Genomic DNA, 17,290 nt, shown 5'->3' with positions numbered 1-17,290 from the left:
CATGAAAATGGCCACACTGCTCAAAGTAATATATAGATTCAATACTATTCCCATCAAGCAACCATTGACTTTTTTTACAGAACTATGAAAAACTACTTTAAATTTCATATGGGACCAAAAAACAGCCTGTTTACCCAAGACAATCCTAAGCAAAAATATCTGGAGCTTTTTAAGTTTAGTTCAACTTTATATTGTTGTCTATAGATACTTTAAACTAGTTGGAGTTTAGGTTGCTAAATAAAATCAGATCATGATGAAATGTCAATGTGTGACTGCTGACTCCTTTCCAATCTTGCCTCCTGTTCTTGTTCCAGGAACACATCCCCCAAAATCAGTAGAGATATATTGGATAATTCAGTGGATCCCATTTTGCCTGACATGGTGCCTCCAAGTTGTTTTTACAGCTGCAGAGCTGGTCTGTTTACTCACATACATCTCTATTTTGCCATTTTCTGAACCTGGGTATGAATCTACATACATTTGCAGTTTACTTCACTTTACTTACTTCAAATCATATGTTGGAAGGTTCTGAGAAGATCCATTCAGAAATTAAACTAGAAAAAACTAGAAAAATAGTGTATTCTCAAAAGTCTAATTTGCAACTAGATTGATTTTATTAATCTGATATACTTGATGGTTATTTATTATTTATAGCTCTTATGTTTACAAAATACTGTGCTTAATCCTACTAGACATACCCTTGACATCAATGCTTTCAATTTGAAAAATTGTATTTAAGACATGTCAAAGCACCTAAAAACATTTTTTTGAGATTTGATACTAATCTGTGATTTTTCTATTACAATATTATACTCATAAAACTGTGCATGAGACAAAGGTAGTGAGACAGAGACAGAAATAAAAAGAACAGAGGCAGAGAGACAATGACAGAAAGACAGAGAGAAAGAGAGGGAGAGGTTGATTTCCTGAGACACTGCCAATTTTTTTTTTTTTTTTTTTTTTTTTTTAAGACAGAGTTTCACTCTTGTCACCCAGGCTGGAGTGAAGTGCTAGAGTGCAATGGCACAATCTTGGCTCACTGCAACCTCCACCTCCCATGTTCAAGTGACTCTCCTGTCTCAGCCTCTCAAGTAGCTAAAATTACAGGCACCCGCCACCAGGCCCGCTAATTTTTGTTTTTTTAGTAGAGATGGGGTTTCACCATGTTGACCAGGCTGGTCTTGATCTCCTGACCTCAGGTGATCTGCCTGCCTTGGCCTCCCAAAGTGCTGGGACTGCCAATATTTTATTTCTTCATCTGTGTAGTGGTGACATGAGTGTTTGTTTTATTTCTGTTCTTTTAAAATATATGTGTATTTCATATACTTTTTTCCTTGTATTATATATTTCAGACTATAAACTGAAATAGTTTAAGACACACATAAAAATGTGATTGTAAAATTGCCACTTTAAATGTGCATACTAAAAACAAAATGTCCATTCTCTGGGGTACAAAAGCTCAACTTCTAAGGATATATTTTCAGAAAATTGAAGGGGAAGTTAGATAAAGTAAGAAAAAATAACTGCAATATCTAACTCAGAACTGTTATGTGGGTGTCCCAAGAACAATACTGACATATAGATAAATAAGTCCTTATAAATGTTCATTTATAAAAGTGTTATCTTTGCATATTGTGTTGACTTTAGCAGCACGTTGGGGGCAGGGTTTGAAACAAATGCAATTTATAGATATGTTGATATAAAAGAGATATCACATCTTGTTTTCATTGGTTCAAAGAGATTTTAATAATTGGTAGCTTGGTTAATATGTGACAGATAAGAGTTATTAATATAAAATATGGAAGTGTGTGAAAACCTTAAATATAGTTTTTACTGAAAATTTAGATTACAGAAGAGTGTGTATAGAAAAAGTTGAATTGGTAATATTCAGAATATCTGGGTGAAGTTTGTTTTCACTTCCATTTAAATTTTCCTCTTGAAGAGTAGTACTCTAAGAAGTGTAAAGTCTGTATTTTGTTCCTACCTGTGCAGTAATTGATGTACATTTCAAATACGTCAAAATAAGTCATTCATATTTTTGCTATATCTTTAACAAGAATATCTATGGACACTCTATGGAGCTTGATAAAATAAAGCTCTTATGCATTGAAACTTTTTAAAGTTTTCATTTCAGAATAATGGTGTGTATGTCTTAGTTGAAAATCAATTGTACTTGATTGGTTGTGGCAATTTAACTGTGTGATAACAAAAGTTAATTGAAGGGGAGCCTATTCTTTCTTTAAAATACAGGTAAAAGCTAAAGTTTATCATTTTTCAGGATTTCTCTTGTCTGATCTTACTTTGTCTTCATTTGAAGACCTTCAGTTTAGTGATGAGTCTGAAAGCATCATTGCTAAGTATTTCATATTGAAAGGTATACTATTAATGGCAAAATTATGAAAAATGGTGCATTGGCATTATTTCCAGATGTGCCAAACAGCATTGCCTGTTTACTAAAGTAATCCATATAAATAGACTTAAGAAAATCCAACACCCTATAAGCATTCTGTTTGTAACGTTACCAGTTTTTAAGATATGGGGGAAAAATACAGCATAATAAATAGCTGATAAATGCATATTAAAGAAAGCTGAAGAGATTTGCCTTAGTGTGTATAGAATGGGCCCTGATTCATGAAAATGGCATTTTAGCCAGATGTACTTGCTATCTTGTAATGAAAGAAAGTCAAGGAACCGTGCCTGAGTCAGGAGGAGAGAGGGATAAAGGCTGTGATGTGTCAGCTGCTAGATAGACAGCAGAGCCTCAGCCTGGGCGCCGGGTTCTCATGTGGTCAGTTCTAAGATTCCCTAACCTGACTTGTTTATTTCCCTTTAGTATATTTTTTCCTTGATCTCTCCACTCCCTCAGTTGTAGAGGAAAAATAAAAAAGACTTTTATTCCTCTTATTATAATTATACCCACTTCTCACAAAGAGACTGACTACCGGCAGATCAATAATCAGCAGATCCCGAAGACTGACAAAGGCATTTGAAGAGAGAATAGTGTATTTAAATCCCACGCGCCACGATGAAATGATAGGCCATAATCACTCTTCATACAAATTCTTCTGCATTTCCAATTTTTTTTTCTTTTGAAAATGATAACAGGCACTGATAGACAACTCAGATCCCGAGGGAAGGCTGCCATGAAGAGAAGGCTCATAGTTTCCCCCAGGATTCAAATGACATCAAATAAGAAAGCTAAGAAATAGTACACATATTTTCACATAGATAAGTTAACGTTTCAACCTAGATAATCATGCTAGTAACTTAAATAGCAACAACAGGAAAAACAACAGAACGAAAATTGCCAAATGCGTAGAAAAGAGCAACCCGCACCACAATTATCAGCAACTTTCTACATGCAAGTTTTAATGTGAGATATACAGCCCAAGGGCAAGTGAATATGAGTTTTCCTGTAAATGATGTCACTACAAACATGGCACATATGACCATGCATGTATGCAGATCTGTGCACATCACCATCAAAAGACTTCACATTTTTCCTGAGATTCAGCACTGGTATGACAAAATCTTGTCAACTAAATAATGTAACCGTAGTCATTTCCTCTTATAAAGAATCATATAGTCTGGAGCCAAAAATCGTATACTACTTTGTTTTTTAGGCAAAGGAAAGGCATTGGGATGTTTTGAATTTTTAAGAAGTATTGCTTCATGTGTGTATGTGTGTGTGTTGCAAAACATTTGAGAATGCCAGGGCCATAAGTATGAATGACTAAGTGGAGGGAGATACACAAGTAAACAAGTATTTAGATCACAGTGTAGTCAGTGGCAAAACAGCTCTGCTCATTGAATACAATTTCACCCGCTGTGTGGGCAGAGGGGATGTCTGAGCTGAATTCTAAAGAGAAGGTATACACTGAAGTGTAAACGCTGTGTGGGTGTGAACACAAAAAGAGGGATGTTCAGAGAACTATGGATCGTTTGAGTAAAGAACCTGAGGAAGGCAAGTTCAGGGATGTTCCTGGGAAAAATCAGCAAGGGCTAGGACAGTAGGGAAAAAGAGGTACACTTGATATGCTTAATTTCTTTCTGTGATATACTTTTAAAATTTCTTAGTTTCTGAAAAAGACAGATCAGTCCTACACCCTGATTCCCTTAGCACTAATTAGACCAACTCTCCACTCCATATCGTAGTTCACTAACACAGTTACTTAGTCATTGTTTTTCCAGGTTTTAACATCTGACATCTAATGGCAGGTGCTAAAAGCTGCCTGTGAAGCATGAGTGACATAAAAAGGAGGAAAATAGCATTTGTTGCCTGAGCAAAAGAGGCTTTTTGGAGTCTCAAAGCACTTTGATCTTTGAGTTTTTGCAGATGGGGATGAGGATTTTCAAGCTTTAGGTGAGAATGAGAATCATTCTGAAAAAATATAGTATTTATTTTTAGAGGATGGTGACTCATCAGGATTCATGAAAGCAGTTTTTCTTTTAGGGTGATGACAGCTTAAAATTAAAACTATTATTTTTCTACTAGATGTATGTCTGGTCTATTAATTATGCATTCAATATGTCACGTGTAAAATGAGTTAAGGGATAAGGATTAATGGTTCAAGAAAATCACAGTTGTAAATAATAAAAAAACTTTTAAAAGTATTTTATAACTTTATGTCAATTTTAATATAACATTTTTACTAAATATGTTTCTACCCAGAAAAAAAATAACAGCTTAAAAGTTAGCAAGCATCAATACACTGTGGCCATAGCCAGAAATGCTAATTCAACATATATTCTGCTATAAATTGAGAAAAAAAAATCTGCATTTGGAAGTTCTGTCTACCAGATCTGTTGGATATTCATCAAAGACTGACCCTACTTTATTTGGTGCCCCACCCTAAGCATGTACCACTAATTTACTGTGGAATTTTAGACACTATCAAGATGACCATTCACTATGTTGGCATCATCGGGAACTGTATTCTTCCAAAATGGCAGATACTAGTTACATGTAGTGACTAAGTAATTAAGATGTAGTTAGTCCAAATTGAGATTTAAGCATCAAATATACACCAGATTTAAAAGACTGTAAAAAACAGAAATATAAAATACCTCCTTAATAATTGTTTTTCTTGACTACATGTTAAAACAACATTTTGAAGATATATAGTATTAGGTCTAATATTTTATATATATTATTAAAATAAATTTCACCTGTTTCTTTTTACTATTTCTAATACGGCTACTAAAAAACTTAAAATTACAAAGTGGCTAACATTTGTGTCTTGTATTATATTTCTATTGGACAGCACTAATCTAGGGTGATTTTGGGAAGGAGGGTCATTATATGTACAGATTGTGTTTAATTCTTTTTAGGCAACATCATAATTTACTGAATTATTATTATTATTTTTTGAGATGGAATCTTGCTCTGTCTCCCAGGCTGCAGTGCAGTGGTGCGATATGAGCTAACTGCAACCTCTGCCTCCCAGTTCAAGAGATTCTCCTGCCTCAGCCTCCTGAGTAGCTGGGACTACCGGCGCCCGCCACCATGCCCAGCTAATTTTTTGTATTTTTAGCAGAGACAGGGTTTCACTGTGTTAGCCAGGATGGTCTCAATCTCCTGACTTCGTGATCCGCTGACCTCAGCCTCCCAAAGTGCTGGGATTACAGGTGTGAGCCACTGCACCTGGCTACTGAATTATTTTATCACCTCTGTTTCCTACCTAGCTCATATAGTCCTCATGAATTTATTTCTCTCTCAGCCAAGTTAATTCTTCTAAGAGAGTTTTCTACAAAAGTTTTTCCATTGTAGACTTTTGAAAATTTTATGATTAATAGTATCCTTATTTTATGATTTATATAAATAAAATGTTATGATTGATACGATCCTTATTTTCTTTAAATAAAATATTTGACTATAGCATTTTACATTCATAGTTCTTTAACACTTTCAAACTATTTTTTCCATTGTTTTACTTATATCCTGATTTGACATTGAGAAACCTGGTCACAAAGTTAATTCTGTGTGTGTGTGTGTGTGTGTGTGTGTTAGGGTTGTGATGGTTAATTTTATATGTCAACTTAGCTGGGTCATGTTGCCCAGATATGTGGTCAAACATTACTCTGGATGTTTCTGGGAGGATGTTTTGGGATAAAAATAACATTTAAAATGATAAATTCAGAGTGAAGCACAGTGCCCTCAATTATGTGAGTGGGCCAACCTAATTAGTCAAAAACCTGAATCCAACAGAAGACTGACTGCCCCCAGTCTCTGTCCCCAGCAAGAGGGACTTCTGCAGTGGAGTCTTAGGGCTTAAACTCAAGCACTGGCTCTTCTCTCATCTCCAATCTGCCGACCCTCCTCACAGAGTTTGGACTTGCCAGCCTCCATAATCACCTGAGTGAATTCCTTAAAATAAATCTCTTTCTTTATAGTCCTCTCTTTCTGTATGAACTCCTTTACAAACTTTTCTTGATTCGATATTCTTAAAATTCTCTAAACTTGTTCTAGGATTTTTTTCTTCCCAATTGTGCTATTATGTCTCACAACCAGCCTTTTCAAGTTTTCTTTATTCAGAGCAATTACCGGTCAACATTTCTACAAATTTTCTTTTCCTTCATTTACTTTTCTTTATCTTGAAGAGATGATGAAAGTTCATTTTTCTTTCACATTTCCAAGTTTTCTTTTATACCTTCTGTGACTTCTCCTTGACCTGATCTTCCAGCACATGAATTGCATTCTTTGGCTCTTTCCATTTGGCTGCACAGCTCATCTGCTGTATTCCTATTCAGACTGTAACAAATCTCATATCCAATGTTACTCTTTGGCCCTTTACAGATAAGCTGGCTTAACTGGTTGTGAGTTGTCAAGCCCAGAGATAGTTTGTGCATTTTCTGCTGAATGTAGATGAGAGTTTCTGGCAGGCGAGGCGGTCCCCTCAGGGATGATAATCGAGCCTCTGAACACTCCCGATTTGTGACACCTCCTCTCCCTTAGACCATCATGTAGTCACAGAGGGTCTCTCTAGAGCTACAGCACCAGTTTACTAAAACCACTCTTACTCTGTTGTAGAAACCTGAAGGTGTGGGAAGAGAATAGGAAGAGAGAGAATGCTTCAGAGCTAGTAAGACTACATGTGGGGAAAAAAAATGTTTTTCACCCTGGCTGAGCTCAAGCTCCGCCCTCCTCTTTTTACCTGGATGACCCAGGCTGGCATCCTAGGCTGGTGCTGCTTTTGTTCTTTGGTTCTGCCTCATGTGGTGAAAGTAGGCAGAATCTGTCCGGAGCAATGCTGGAAAGAACACAAGAGCGCCAATAATCAGCCGTTTCCTAACTTATCCTTAAATTGTGGCAAGTTTCCCTTTTCTGATCTGGGCTGTCACTTCCTCCTGCCTTGTTACCTCTGTCACTACAGGATGTACACAAGTTTTGCAATTGCTTTTAAGGCCTATTAGCATCTTCGTTGCTTCTTCTGTAGTTCTAGCATTCAATGAAGGGTATTAGCAGCTAGGGCTGGGTCACCATTTTTATAAGTGATTTTTACTGGTTCTTGTACTTTACTCTCCTGCTAGTTCAAACAGATTCTCAGTTGGTCCTATCATAACTGTTGGTCAAAATGTACAATTCTTAAATCTTAGGAGAAGGAGGATCTGTCTTACCTGAAAATCATTGTAACCACCAATATTGGAAACACAGGTTTCTTTTATGTTTTAACTCTCTCTAATGTGAGAAAATTTCAGTTTTGCCCTATCTAGGATTCTACCTTACCCCATACTTCTTGTTAATACATGATTTTTATGTACTGTTAACAATAACTGTTATCATGACATCACATTTCAACTTTGAATGTATAATTTAATTGTTAACTATACATATTATTCCTTTGACCAAATATATTTTTTGTATTTTGCATTCTACATTTATGTGTGTGTGTGTGTGTGTGTGTGTGTGTGTGTGTTTGTGTGTAGACACAGTGTCTCTTGGTATCCATGAGGGATTGGTTCCAGGACATGCTCCTCTCCACAAACACCAAAATCCATGGATGCTCAAGTCCCTTAAATAAAATATTGCCGTACTTGCACATAACCTACTTACATCCTCCCACATATTTGAAATCATCTCTAGATTACTTATAATACCTAATACAATGCAAATACTAGGTAAAAAGTTATTATGCTATATTTAGGAAATAATGACAAAGAAGTGTTTACACGTTTAGTACAGACACCACCATCCTTCTTGTTTTTTTCTTTTTGAGATGGGGTTGCTTTGTCGCCCAGGCTAGAGTGCAGTGGCGCAGTCTTGGCTCATTGCAACCTCTGCCTCCCAGATTCAAGTGCTTCTCCTGCCTCACCCTCCTGAGTAGCTGGGATTACAGGCGCCTGCCACCACACCTGGCTAATTTTTGTATTTTTAGTAGAGGTGGGGTTTCACTATGTTGGCCAGGCTGGTCTCAAACTCCTGACCTCAAGTGATTCTGCCACCTCGGCCTCCCAAAGTGCTGGAGTGAGCCACCATGTCCGTCACCACCATCTTTTTAAAACAATATTTTAATCATGGTTGGTTGGATTTATAGATGTGGAACCCTAGGATATGGAGGGCTGACTCTGTGTGTGTGTGTGTGTGTGTGTGTGTGTGTGTGTGCTACTTGAATATTTCAAAATATTTGAATATTACAAAATAATGAGTTTACAAAAACCTATATTTGACCAACGCAGATTGACTATCTTGCCAGACAGGTTTACATTTGATGCTAATATTATATCTGATGAAAAATAGACCATTCACTTATGCTTTTCTAATAAACAATATATAAATGTTGCTAAGTATATGTGAAAATAAACATTTCATATTTATATTAAAAGATTTGTGTTTTTGAGTAAAATATAAAGTCAACTAACCATTGTACATAAAAATATCTATTCCAAAATCTCATGTTATATAGTGTTAATAACTGAATACTTTAAATTTATTAATATGGATATCAATGTCTTATAAACTATTTTTTCCTTATCCTTTTTAAATATTGCATTGGACCTTTATGGTAACTAAATAATTACTTTGTTCTCATATGATTTCATTATATTCTCTCTATAGTTACCACTAATTGATCACAAATTGATTTTTTTGCAGAATTCTCATATTTTAAATGCTTTCCTGTAATAACACTTAATTTGTATCACTACAGACTAACTTTTTTCTTACATATATATTTCTTTTGATGTATTGCTTTTACAAAAAATCATAAGTTCCTTGATGTGTATTGATCATGTGTACACAATATTTTGCTCCTGCCTGAAGGACGTAGGGCAGGTGCGTTTGCTGACATGACTTGAGTCAAAGTCAAAGACAAATCTTAAAATTCATGATAATTTACCATTAAATTAGGGATCAGAATATTACAGCCTGCAGGCCAAATCTGATCTGATTTATTTTTAAGTTTTATAAAGTCCAACATCAAATTTAATTTTCTCTTTATGTATCCTGCTTTTGAGATCCATTCTAAGTGCTTTTTCCCTAATGCGGTATGTTGAACATATTTTCTTATGATTTTTTTTTTAAGCTTTAAAGTTGAATCTTGTTCATTAAATCCATGATTCCTTTTGAGGTGTGAGATTTAGGTTGAGGTTTATTTTTCACCTATGGATGTCCAGTTGTGTCAGCAATATTTATTGAACAGGCTATCCTACCTTCAATGAATTGAATATTTGTCAAAAATCAGGTGGGGTTATCTACCTAGGACTCTTTCTGGGTTCTCTTTTCTCTTACACCCATCTATGTGCCTATCCCTCTGACAATAACACACTGTAACATTAAGTAAATCTTAATATTAGCTGAAGTTATTCCTCCCACTTTATTCCCTGCCAAGATTGTTTTAACTCTTCTAGGGCTCAGATCTTTTGCATAAGTTTCAGAATAAGTGTGTTTATGTCTACAAAAACACTTGCCAGAATTTTGGTAGGAATCACATTAAATATAAGGATGAGTTTATGGATGATATGTCTCTCCATTTATTTAGATCTTCTTTAACTTCTTTCATCAACATTTTGTAAATCTCCTCATACATTTTCTATACATATGTTATATTTGCATAAGTCTTTAATTTGCTTTGGGGCAATAACAAATAACATCTTGTTTTTAATTTTGATTCTGCCCTGTTTCTTATTATTATATGGAAGTATGCTTGCTTTTTTTTGGTCTATTGATCCTACATCTTCCTACTTGGCTGAACTCATTTGCTAGTTCTAAAAGTTTTGCAGATTCTTTGGGGATTTTTTATTTAGACAATCATTTCATCTGTAAATAGAGAAAATATTATTTCTTACTTTCCAATCTCTATGTCTCCCTCCCCCACTTTGTTTCTGCTATCTTGCAGTGGCTAGAATTTCCAGTGCCAAGTTGAATAGGAATGTTGAAAGTAGACATCATTTTCTTGCATCTGATCTGAGAGGAAATGCTCCAATCTTTTACCATTGTGTAATGTTAATTATTGATTGTTTATACACATTTTTACGAACTCGGCTCACTGCAACCTCCGCTTCCAAGGTTCAAGCAATTCTCCTCCCTCAGCCTCCCGAGCAGCTGGGATTACGGGTGCATGCCACCATGCCCGGCTAATTTTTGTATTTTAGTAGAGACTGGGTTTCACCATGTTGGCCAGGCTGGTCTTGAACTCCTGACCTCAGGTGATCTGCCTGCCACGGCCTCCCAAAGTGCTGGTATTACAGGAGTGAGCCACCATGCCTGGCCAGTAATTCCTCTTCATTCATAATTTCCTGAGGGTTTTTATTATAAATTAGGTACTGTGAAATGCCTTTTCTGTAGCAATTGAAACATTATAGAAATTTTCTTCTTTAGCCTATTGATAGGGGAGATTACATTGATAGATTTTTGAATGTTAAGCCAGTCTTGCAAATTTGAAATATGTACCATGTGATTATGTCGTATGATTATTTTCATGTAGTTTTATTTAATTTGCTAATGTTTTGTTGAGGCTTTTACATCTAATTTCATGAGACATGCATGTCTGTACCTTTCTTTGTTCCACTGTCATTTTCTTGTATTGGGACTGAAGTAATACTGAACACAGAAAGCAAATTGGAAAAGACTCTCCCCTGCCTTATTTTCTGGAATAATTGATTAAAATTGGTAATTCTTTTAAAAATGCATTTTAGAATTATCAACCACCACTTACTTTTCAAAACGAAGTTTGTTTGGAAAGCAAACAACATTCACTTGCATTTGCATATAGTGCATGGCTGCTTTCATGCTATGATGGCAGAGATGAATGGGTGCAACAAAAACTTTATTCCTCACAAATGCTAAAATATACACTACCCGGCCCTTTACAGAAAATCGTTTGCCATCCTCTGATTTAAACCATCTTTTTCTATCCAAAGTTTTACTATGCTGATCAAATTGATTTTCTTGTTTTTGGTCCTAACTTGTCTTCTGATGAAGTAAATGATCTGAGGCAAACAAAAGTAGAAAAGAAAATGAATAATTAGATAATTAGAATCCTCACAGCTCAGCAACAGGATAACTGAAAGCTAAATATTAACATAAGTTTATTATTTTGCTATCTGTAAAACCTCTTCAATAATTCCCCATTTCTGTTCTCTGATTTGATTTCATAAAAAGTTTTTCTCCCAATATCTCAAGAGACCATAACTTAGTGTCTTTTGATGTACATATAAAAATTAAAATTTGGAAGTGGACACTAAATTAAAGCTGAATCATCTAAACAGAGCACTTTCAGATTATTATTAATATGCTCCCACAAATACCCAATGATACTTACTAGAAAAATACTTTAAATCCATATCTGAATCCAGTAAACTAAAGCATCTTATTGTTGTTCTGCCCTTGGTGTGGGATCCAAGTTTCTTGTTTGTTCTCCTTTGGTGCTTTGTTCTCTATTCCCTAATGTGATTTTGTTACTGCAAATCTTTTCTCAACTGTCACATAAAATGGATTGGGCCAAGGTCCCTGAATCAGACAATTTCTCTGCCCGAACTTGCAACTTCAGCTTAACTCGTTCCAGTTGGCTCATTCATGCCTTGTGAGGCTCCACTCAAGATGATTAATTTTCATCCTTTTATCTATTTAGGCAAGAAGAACATTGTCCGTGGTCAAAAATTTTCTTATTGACCCTGAAATCTCACTTTACTTTTTACCTATGCTCTTAAATCTTTCATATCCTCACATGTATATTTTCAATCTGGTTTAATTATGAACCTCATAATAAAACTCCAGAAGTTGCAGCCACTCTTTCTCCTAATGTTAGTAATAGCGGGCTAGGAGGAGATGTATTCTAAGAAGAGAGAAAAGGGAAGATTGGCTATTAGCCAGTCAGGGAATGTTGATCAGAAAAACCTTCTCAAAGACAAATATTTTGGTAAAAGTTGGAAAAAAAAATACAGCTTAAATTCTGTTCTAAACCTGAAAACACAGCTGTTTTATGTTATACACAGCAAAAAACAGCAATATATATAACGTGGGTCTTCCTTTGCCACACCACTTTTGCTATTATCTAAATGTGTTGTGAGAGTTTTTCAAAATTCTCCTAAAGAATATTATCTCTGTGGACATGAATTTATAATGATGTCCATTTTGTTTGTGCTTTCTCTAGCAAAATGTTGCAGATACTTTTTCCCTATCAAGCTGAGAGTTTTACATACACAAAGAAAAGTCCCTGAGTCACCAATTCTTTGTCACAACTGGTTTAATTAACACTTACATTGTTCACCAATAGGTGTGCCACTCAAGTCACTGTTCAAAGGGTGGTGTCCTTATCGTACATATAAATTTCATATACATGGGTATTTGATTTTATGTCCTATACCAGATGAGAAATAGCAAATTATAAGAATATAGAAGAGGTGTCTCACTTAAGTATAGTGGTCATAATGAGAAGTTAAAAGCTTGAAAGAAAAGATAGTAATAAAAACAAATACTCACACATTTCATGCATGTACTAACTCTCATACTTCAACATAGACACAAATGTACTCACACTGCACGTACAACTATAGACACCCATCCCAGTGCATACAAACTCTTTCTTACACACACACACACACACACACACGAACCTCAATTACAGTACATACAGAATACGTAATTGTAATATACATACTACCCTACATCACAACATACGTGGAAATAGTACATTCACCCTCTCTTCTGTTTTCTTTATCCTCCTTGAAAGCATCCTGCTCCCCCACACTCCCTGCTCTCTCCTGTCCTCTGCACCACATTCCTGTCCTCCTCTCTGATATCTTCTCTATTGCATCAGCCATCCATACACACTTTCATCCCATTATTCACACACAAGTATAACCAAATACACACACATACAATTTAGTGAATGATGAATACTCTTACAAACTTCAAGGGTATCCCTTCAGGGGTATTGTAGTATAAATCATATTTTGATAAGCGAATGGTCCAGAGAAATTAAGTCATATTCACTCTATTTTATCTTAAAGGCATATTACTTCATATGTTTCAGGGAGATTCACATAATAATACTTCATACTTTTCAGGAAGATTCACATAATTATGACATAACAAAATATGGTAGCGATTAAAAATCTCGGCAAAATTTCAACTATCTGGAAAGGCACCTCTGTTAATATTTGTAATTTGCTGATGTATTATTCCCTGGACAACCATAGATCCTTACCTGCCACTATAATAATTACATGATTTATATCTCAACTCCTACCTCCTGTCATAAGGTGACTATATAATCCCCATTTTTGACTATGAAAGTGAAAGCTATCTATAATTATGACTGAAAAACAGACATAACTAAGGACTCTCTAGGGAAAATTGTGATCACTTTGCTTGTGCACAGCTCCATATACTCTATTTACTTCTTCACGTTCCAGTCTCTGTTGGGCCCACTCTAATATTGATAATGCCACCCTGACTCCATGAAAATTACTTGTATGATCCTCATCAAGGTCTTTATGAGACACATCTCTCAATTTGACTTGACAGTTGAATCCTGCATCATGAAACAGTCCTTTTTCATGGCTTCATGATACAACACTATGCTGCCTTTCTTTTTTCTTGTTTTGTTTTGTTTTGTTTTTGTTGTTGTTAGTTTTTGACAGGGTCTTACTCTATGGCCCATGCTGGAGTGCAGTGGTGCAATCCAGGCTCACTGCAACCTTTGCCTCCTGAGTTCAAGCGATTCTCCTGCCTCAGCCTCTAAAGTACCTTGGATTACAGGCACCTGCCACCACACCCAGATTTTTTTTTTTCTTTTTTAGTAGAGATAGGGTTTCACCATGTCGGCCAGGCTGGTCTCAAACTCCTGACCTCAAGCGATCCACTCATCTTAGCTTCCCAAAGTGATTATACTGCCTTTCTTCTCCTTTCTAGATCACTGTCTCTAGACTCTTCTTTCTCTGCTTTGAACCTTCTTCCTAGACTACATTTTTGTTTCCTTGCCGTATTTGTTCCTATGTTATGTCATTCAATTTTAGAGTTAAATATGACCCCTCAAATGCCAATGACCACCAAATTTATCTCTTTATCCCAGGAAGTCACTGAGCTCTAATTCTGTATGTCTACTTTCATTTGGATGTCTCACAGGCACCTCAAGTTTAATATGGCAGAACTAAACTTTGTTCCTGCTTTCTCCAGACCTCAGCTCTAAATGTGTCCCTTTTCCAGGGTTCTCTATCTCAGAAACACTTTCTGCTGCACCCACGCCAGAAGTTTCCTGTTACCCTGTCTCATCTCTATCTCATCTCTCATCAAATCCTGCCCATTTTATGTCAACAATGTCTCTCATTCCTTTCTCTCCATCTTCGCCGCACTCCCCTGTCTGGTCTACAGTGGCCTCTGCCGCAAATGAAACACTCCTTTATACATTTCTATCCTTGTTCAGTTCCTAACAGTTAGCTGTGCTGCAGCCCAAGCAGTTGTTTAAAAAGGCAAATCATTCATGTATTTCACCAAATCAAAACCTTTAAGATCCCCAGAATGATTAAGACCTTCTAAATACTTTAGGTTTTGCATGATCTGGCTCATATTTTTCAGCCTAATTTTCAATTTACTGCCAAATCCCTGTTCATCACACCAGCTGTATTTCCACTCCTTAAAATTCCCCTTTCTGTACCAGAACCTTCACACACACTGTTCTTTTTTAATATGCTTTCTTCCCTCTCTTTAATCTGATTAACCCTGTTTATTTTTCAGATCTCAATTCTCTTTATATCCCTGGTACAGATTAATTCTCAATTTATGCCTCTCAAATAGCATACACTTTTATTTTACCACATATATTAAAGTTGCAATTATATAGTTATTGAAATATGTTATTAAATGTCAGTTTCCCCTACTAAAGTTTCATGTCTATTATTTTCATCGTTATATAAATGTTTCATCACTGTATTATAAATGTTATACATGTTTCATCATTACATTATAAATGTATAAATGTCTAGAATATAGAAAAAACTTAAGTACTGGTTGAATGATTGAGATTTGTAAAATCTGAATGTAAAACGTTTACTAATTAAACTGGACTCAGAATGTAAAAACAGATACAACCTATATTTTTCTCACTACACATTCAAAATTGTTTTGTTGGATGTTTCTTTCTCTCTTTATAAAATCTCAGGTATGCCCCATAGCTTGTTTTTTTTTTTTAAACTTTATGTAATTAAAAATCCTCAAACCATTAAAAAAGGTAGTCGTCAATCAGTACATAGCTCCATGGCTTAATTCAATTTAAAATTTAAAATTTTTGTCTTCCTATAATACGAGTGAATGCCAAGTTTGAAAGCCTGCAGTAGAAGTGTTCAAAGTTAATGTATTCTCTTTTGCTTGATTCACATTTTTCTCTATTTCCTTCCTGCTTCTTTCCCGATCCCTCTAGGTCAGAGCAAAGTGGAAGGAGGTTAGAAAAATAGGGCCCAGAAAAGGTAGAGCCCCTGATGGAAACCGCCAACTGCAGATTCCCTGATGCTGGAAATGCCTCAACTCAGTTGGCATCTCCAGACTCCTTCTTAGCCCATGGGAATTCAGGGAGTCTACCATTCTGTTGAGGTCATATTGACCTTCCTGATATAGGGCATCCCCTTCTTCAGGACACGTACATCTTTGCTTTGCTAGGAGCAGAAGTGACACTTACTCTCAATGCATCCCTCTTTATTCTCTCACCAGGCAGGGTAAATGCAGCCACTGCCTTTTACTGTTGGACTTTGTAGGCATTAGGAAAATATGGCCACTTGTGTTTTCCAAACTTTAAAGGACTCATCTAAAGCTTTCCATGCATTCCTTTCAAGATCCTTCCTTTTGGCTTAGAGCAATGGGAAGAAAACAACAACAACAACAAAAAACACTCTTTCATCAATGGATGAAGAAAGAGTAAATATAGCACATAAACAACTGTGTTCCAAGAAGTCCTAATTTCCTGGAAACTTCTGAAGGTAGAATGATGCTGGCCAAACTGCCTTTAGGATTTCTCAGCAGGCTCTGCCTAAGTGGGCCATCCTCTTTAAAACTGTTGGTTTACGTATTACTCACTATACTCTCTCAACCTTGGGAGTTCCAGTTGAAACCAATACAGCAAGAAGCCCATCTTAACATCTTTCTATATTTAATCTACCATGACTAAATCACCAGATTAAAAGGGAAACCTGGAGAAGTTTGTTTTTAATCTTATCTTGCAGATAATACTCAGGAATTGAATGGCAGTTTAATGCTCCTAATTCAAGATATTTTAAAGTCTTTTTTTTTTTTTCTTTGAGACAGAGTCTTGCTCTGTTGCCCAGGCTGGAGTGCAGTGGCATGATCTCGGATCACTGCAAACTCTGCCTCCTGGGTTCACGCCATTCTTCTGCCTCAGCCTCCTGAGTAGCTGGGACTACAGGTGCACGCCACCATGCCCGACTAATTTTTGTATTTTTGGTAGAGATGGGGTTTCACCGTGTTAGCCAGGATGGTCTCAATCTCCTGCCCTCGTGATCCACCCATCTCGGCCTCCCAAAGTGCTTGGATTACAGGCATAAGCCACCACGCCCGGCACCTTAAAGTCTCAATTCAACAATTTTGAATGCAAATGGACATTTGATTTTCCCAACATCATTTATTAAAGAGATTATACTCTTCCCATTGTGTATTCTTCACACCTTTGTCAACTATAATTGACTGTTTATACTTGGTATTACTTCTGGGCTCTCTATTCTGTTCCAGTGATCTATATATCTATATTCATGCTAGTACCATTCTGTTTCCATTACTGTAGCTTTGTCATGTATTTTGAAATCAGGAAGTGTTATGCCTTCAGCTTTTTTTTCTTTTTCAAGA

Source organism: Pan troglodytes, chromosome 17, assembly GCF_028858775.2.
Source record: "Pan troglodytes isolate AG18354 chromosome 17, NHGRI_mPanTro3-v2.0_pri, whole genome shotgun sequence".
Lineage (NCBI taxonomy): Eukaryota > Metazoa > Chordata > Mammalia > Primates > Hominidae > Pan > Pan troglodytes.
Note: the sequence above shows the minus strand (reverse complement) of the source record.